Here is a 6,681-nt window from a genome sequence, read left to right as displayed (position 1 = left end):
ATAGAAAACTAGGAGGCTTTGCATGTAATTCCACACCATTTTTGATAAAGACAATAAACCAGTAAATTACATCGGTTTTAGCTGTATCAAGACTTACAAACTGCATCCTCATTTGCATATATCATGTTTTAGTCAACATAGCAGATGCCAAAATTATTTATACAAAGCTAAAAACCACACAGCTCTGAGAGGTGGGTTCAAGCTTTTGAAAGTGGTATTAATTTGCCTTCCATGCTGAAATATAACAAAACCCCCTCATTGTTTTGCTTCATTAACTTCATTTTATTTATCAGCCAGGTGAAAACGTGGATACTTGTGTCACTAATGGTATACCTATGTACCTGTTTCATGGGGAAACATAGCTGTATTGGGTAATTTTTGCACACATATGAAATATTTTTTACTCCTTTAAATTCTTAATAGGAACACATGCTATGCCACAAAGATATTATTGTCCATAATCCACTACCAAAAAGCAAGATGTGCACCTGCTAAAAATATTCCAGATTTGTGTTCCCTTCCACAAACAAGAAATGCATAACACCTTTGTTCTCGTTAATTACCAACCTACTATATAGGGTACAGGTGTACCATTTTACAGCTGAAAAATTAGAAATGCTCATATCCAAAGAGCTGGAAAACAATCTAGGCTAGACAACAAAGACAACAAAACCTAGTATGAAGCTAGCGTTTCTAATTTAGATTGTAGCAAACAAAAGTTCTTGTCAATAAAACTACAGTCGACAGCACTATTGTGTATCTTCACTCACATATTGCAGAAGACAGACATAGGATTAAGCTTGTGCGCAGAGTAAGCTTCCCTATTGGTATCTTGAGTTGGTCAAGAAGGAGAAGTACAGACAGGCAGTGTGAGAACTTTGTGATATCTTTAATAGTTCCACTGCCTCTGCTTGTGATGTACAATATCTATTTCCTGGATAAACAGAGAAGTTAAGTCCCCAGAGTCTGAATCCAGTACCTTTCATAAGCCCTAACTTCATTTTTAAAAACGATAAAAGAAAATGTAATTTGCTTTCCAGCTTTACCAGTAATCCATACGTGTTCATATTGCAGACTGCAAAAACATCTGTGAGATCAATAATAAACATCCTACTCGTCGTTCATTCTTCTGCTTTATTTAAAGAGAACATTCCCCAGCATACACCCTGCTTTACACTTTCTCCAGTTTAGATGATGGAATATAGATAATAGAAATAGAAAAATGCATTGCAAATGGAAAAATGCACGTTCTTTACCAATAGGCAGGAGACCTGCCGAGACTTGACCTTCCAAGTCAAGCAGTCTAATTTCTACATTTCTGACTAAAAAAAAGTTACAATAAGACAGCAACAAGACTGCAAAGTCTCAGATATTAGGGAATATCAGAATCACATTTGCCAGCGTGTCTCTCTTCAACGCTCTGCCTAGTGAAAAGCCCCACACCCCCAGGTTCCTCATTCCAGTTACAGGTTACTTAGTTGATCCCATTTAGTGGTACATTTTGATTGTTCCTTCTATCTGCCTGTTTCCACTGAGTCGTTCAGGCACACTTGACTCCAAATCTTGCCTCCTATGTATTTTAACTTGCCTTCAAATGTCACAAAGTTGGGAGCTTTGCACTCCCTCTTGATACCTATTTCCCACCTACTGGCAGCTGGAAAAAAATAACATTGTGGACAACTAATCAGTCCACTTATATCTGTAATAGTAAAGTTCATTAGAGACGACATATCTAGAGAATTTACCTATAGGAAACAAGAAAATCCCAGCTGACCACGTGCAAGCTTGAATTTATTTAGTCGAGTTATTGGGATAGTTACTTCTATCATGGAGGCAGCAAAAAGCACCATCCCTACTGTTGCAAAAAAGCACAATTGTTTGCTAAATGTGAAATCCCTTGACCCAGATAGAGGAAACCCAAACCAAGGAGCACTGGAACCTCTCAAGATGGCTTCAGCATTTTCCTCAACAGTCACTAATCCCTTTTTCAGAAACAGCTATGTTGCTGAAAGGTTGGGGGGGGGGGGGGGGGGGCGGGGAAAGAGTGTCAATGTTTTGGTTTTTTTTAAGTCATCGTCAAGCAGACACTTTCTTTTTGGTGTTTGTCACTTAATAAATTTCCTTAAAAATATGGTTTTAAAAGCTGGTGCACTTGTTACTATGATCCATAATACACACTGATTTACTACAGTAGCACTAGAAAAGGTAGAAGAAAAAACTGCAACCATAAGAGTTCAAATTTCCCAAACACTACAGGACAATAGCTATGTATGTATGCATACTGTTAAATACTTCCACACACTGTTACTAGAAACACAGCATTTCCATTTTATAGCCTGATATGATTAACAACTAGACTATATTTTCAAGTTACATCTAATCCATGTATTTTCCCCAAAATGCCTTCAGCTACATTTCTTGTAGAGCTTTTTACCCGATTCTTTTGGCTGTTATGTTCTCTACGCATTTTGCCATTATTGCTCTCATTTACCTTTTCACTTGTCATTATTAAATACTTTTATTATTTTCTTCCTGCAGTCTCAGGTGGAATGATCACAAGGCAGCCTCCCTGCAGAGTAAAATGCGTTTTTGCGATTTTTATGAAGGCAGCAGCTTCACGTGGGTGACTCCGCTACTCACACTGGAACAGCGGAGCACGAGCCAAACCTCGGAACCGAACTTCTTGCCAAAGGTTCCGAACTATTTCGGTTTCACCGTGCTGCGAAACGCAGTCGCGTTCTACCCGGGGCTTATTCCAGGGCGTTAAAGGCTCTCCCGCTGGCTGCGGACCTGAAGCAGCGCCCGCCCACACCGCGCCTCACCGGCACCGGCGGCTGACAGGACACGCCCGCGCACCTGCCCGCGAGCCGCCGGGGCGGCCGTTGGAGGGCGGCCGTTGGCCCCGCCCCGCTGCGCCCGCGCCCTCACTGAGGTGCCCCCTCCCGCCTAAATGGCCGCTACCACCCCCCCCCACGGGGAGCAGGTAGGTGAGGAACCCCTCAGCGGCGCACACCCGAGCCGGGGCGGGGGGGGGGAAACGACGACCCCGGCTCCTGCCGCGCGGGACAGCTTCCCCACACCGGGAGACGGGCGCTCTGGTTGTGTTCCGGCGGGGCCGGGCGCGTAGCGGAGTTATCCCCTGCACCCCACCCGCCTCGGGGGACCCCGCTGCGGAACGCCTCGGCGGGCGGCCCCGCCCCGTCCCGCCCCGGTGGGCGGTTCCTAATTAAAGAGGCTCCGCCCCTAGCGGGGGTGAGGCGGGAGCCGGAGGGCGTCGCTGCCCGTTTCAGGTCGAGTAGCGGAACGCCGAGCTCGGCGGCGCTCTCTCGATGCGCTCGATGCTCGCGCCGACCCCTGGCATCCCCGCCGCCACTTCCGGCGGCGCGCAAGGCTGGCGGGAGCGAGCGAGGGGAGCGGGACGGGCGCAGCGGCGGCGGCGGCGGGCGGAGGAGGACGACGGTCGGCCGCTGCCGCCGTGCCCCTCCTCCCCCGCGCCTCCTCCTCCCCCGCCAAACAGGTACGGGGCGGGGCGGGGCCGGGCTGAGCCGCTTTTCCCCCCCCCACCGCACCGGGGGCGAGCGGGAGGAGGCGGGGTCGCTTCCTGGGGAGCGCCGCCCGGCACCGGGGCGGGAGGGGGGGGTCATGGACGCGACGGTGAGGGGCGCGGGGGGCCGGGGGAGGCCGGGAGAGGCCGGTTTTGGGTGGCCCGAGGAGGCGCTGGGCCCGGCGGGCCCCGAAGCAGCGACACGTTCCCTTCCCCGGCGGGAGCGGCGAGCGAATGGCGGCCTGTCTTGGCTCGACAGCCTCTGTCCCGGCCCTGCCCGGGGCGGCTGGCGGGTGCTCGGGCAAAGCCACGTCCGTCCGGGCCTCGGGGCGTGGCGTGGGCCGGTCCCCGGCTGCTCGGCTGGCGGAGGGCTGGGCGCAGGCCAGCGGGCAGGAAGGAAGCTTCGGGGATCGTGCGGGTCCCTGTCCCCCTTCCCTCCTTTGCCTCCGGGGCGGGAGGGCTCAGGATGAGGTACCACCGAGCGAAGGATCTGCTCGGGCTTCCCACAGACGGACGTTTGCCTCCCGGTAGCCCGGAGGGTGCCTGTTAGGCTACCAGCTGCCGTCCTGCCACCGAGCGTTTGTGGAATTGGCTCCGAAGGAAACGGGTCTTGGCCGGGGCCAGCGGGGAATTTGCCTTGCGTGGCTCATGCCAGCGATTTTTCTGAGAGTGCCGAGACGCTAGTTTCTGCCATACCGATGTTTTTAATGGATGTTCTTCGGGCTTTAAAACAAAAAAAAGCCTCAGCGCCTTCATAATGGGTTTTTTTTCCATGCTTGGTGTACAAGTCGTTAACTTTCTGGAGGCCAAACAAACGTTGTGTTTCTAGTTACTTGTTCATTTGCTTTTTTCATGTAATAATCACTGTATTTTACTTGTGTGCTAGGTTAAAGTCTTGCTGTGCATGGGACTTTTTTTCAAAGGGGCAGGAACAAAAAGTCTTTGCTCTAAAGAATGTGTCGTTTACATTTTTACACAGAGGAGAAAAAAAGGAGGGGAATATGCTACTTTATACACATCAGGACAGCTCTTAAGCCACTTGACTCTTCATAAAACAGATTCTTGCTACATGTTTGTTCAAAAAGTGAACCAGTTGCTTGAAGGGATTTTGTGTGAGCAGGATGAATAGCATTTTTGATACTTAGAAAATAACAGTTTGAGAAGTCACAGTGGACTTCAGAAGAGTTCTGTCACTGTTGGTAATGAAATTACTTGGTGGAGAGTGTTTCAAATGGATACGTACATTTACAGTTTCTTCAGTTGTTAAATAATGTTCCTTGAAATGTTTCTTGAACGTGGTAATTTTTTCGTTTCCTTTAGAATGTAATAGGGAAAAAACAATTACTATGCATCATCCTCTTATGGATGGCCTTGGGTGTGACTAGAGCTATCAGTGTTGTTTCTTACTATTTTAGTGGTAGACTCAGTAATTTGCAAGAAATTAAATGGACAGATTGTAAAAACTGGTGGTGTTCCTGAGGAAATATTTTGAATATAAATAGTTGAAAATCATAAAAATTATGTTAATTGTGGTGTGGGTTAACACCTTTAGGCAGCTGAACACTACACAGCTGCTTGCTCACTTTCCCCCCCACCCCCAGAGGGATGGGGGAAGAGGAAAGGAAGAGTAAAAGCAAGAAAACTTATGGGTTGAGATAAAAATTATTGAAGTGGAGGAAAAGTGGAAAAAGAGAGACAGAAAACAAAACAGGTGACATAAAGGCAATCACTCATCCCACAGGTAGAAGGCAGCCCAGCCAGTTCCTGAGCAAAAGATGGCTAACCTCCCTAAACCCCCTCCTCTCGCTTTTTATTGCTGAGCATGATGCTTTATAGCATGGAATATCTCTGGTTATTTCAGGTCATCTGTCTGGTTGTGCCCCCTCCCACCCTCTTGCACAGACCCCAGTCTATTCACTGCGGGGGGCAGAGGGAGAAACAGAAAAGGGCTTGATGCTGTGCAAGCTTTGCTCAGCAATAACTGAAACATTAGTGTGTTATCAGCATTGTTTTGGTCACAAATCTAAAACGCAGCACCGTACAAGCTGCTATGAAGAAAATAAACTCCATCCCAGCCAGACCCGATACGTAAATACACTTGTTATTGTTTCTTCTTCCCTCTACTTCTTCTGATCATAACACGGGTATTACACAAATAATACCTAAATTAGTGGCCAGAGTGGAAAATATAGGTACAAAACTGCATTATACAATTCACTCCATTTTGGACTCTCGAAGCACACATGACCGTATGTCTTCTGCTGGGCATACATCATTCTCTGTCTTTCAGCTTAGGTGAAAAATGAGGCTCCCATTACTTCTGCATCTCTTGTTCCTGCTAAGAAAGTGTGACATTAACAAATGCTATGTGCCTATTAAGAGGAAGTGTACACTGGACAGGAAAGAGCTGAACAGGCCACAATGAAAATACAAGTTCAGCTAAGAAGTCAGTAATGGATAGATTGATTTCTAAATACATTCTTTCCTTCATGGTGATTTGCACCTTGGGCTTGAACTTGGAAGTCTTAACTTTGCATGCAGTTCTTCTGGGAAGAGTAGCAATTCATATCCTGGTTTAGTGACCAAGTAAGGATCACTGACTGTCTTCTACAGGAACCTTTATTCTGCTTTCCATAGTGGTGGAACACTAAACACAGGACTAAAGGGGACTGCTCAGTCATCATGCCCAATCTTAACAGCTCTGCATAACTGCTTTCATAAACTTCACCTTAAACAGGGTTCAGTTGTTCCTTCTTTCATTTTGAGGCTGCTCTAGAATACAGATAGTCTAGGGATGAAAAGGTAGTTTCTAGTAAAGTTTGTTCATGATCACTTCATGCCCATTTGCTCTTATTCTACTGTCCTTAAAATTAGAATGATTCTTCCTCCTTAGTGGTAACCCCTGTGATACTTTTATTGAAAGCAAGTCTGTTTTCTTTTCATCAGGGTTTTGCTAGGCTAGACAAGTTACGCTTTCATCTTATTTCGGTTCATAAGATGGGCAATCTGTTCCTCCAGCCTGATAACCTTTTTTTGCAGTTGTTCTTGAATCTGTCTGAGCGTTATCAGAACTCTGTATGATATTGTACATGAAGGCTCACTAGTGCCTCATTGCATGACATCGGTACTTTTCTGTT

The 6,681-nt window shown here is 46.9% G+C and overlaps 1 protein-coding gene across 2 annotated transcripts in view; it reads left to right on the top strand.

Annotated features, from left to right (window-relative positions):
- The first annotated feature begins 3,294 nt into the window (after positions 1-3,294).
- The window catches only part of SLC35B3 (solute carrier family 35 member B3), a 29,296-nt gene continuing 25,909 nt past the window's right edge, over positions 3,295-6,681 (top strand). Inside the window, exon 1 of one of the 2 annotated variants that reach the window (XM_030041779.2) lies at positions 3,295-3,517. The gene's annotated coding sequence lies outside the window, so the exon portion shown is untranslated. The remainder of the gene's footprint in view (positions 3,518-6,681) is intronic. The other variant, XM_030041778.2, reaches the window with a different exon arrangement.

The sequence above is a fragment of the Aquila chrysaetos genome, chromosome 18 (assembly GCF_900496995.4).
Source record: "Aquila chrysaetos chrysaetos chromosome 18, bAquChr1.4, whole genome shotgun sequence".
Classification (NCBI taxonomy): domain Eukaryota; kingdom Metazoa; phylum Chordata; class Aves; order Accipitriformes; family Accipitridae; genus Aquila; species Aquila chrysaetos.
This window is presented reverse-complemented; position numbering and strand designations above follow the sequence as displayed.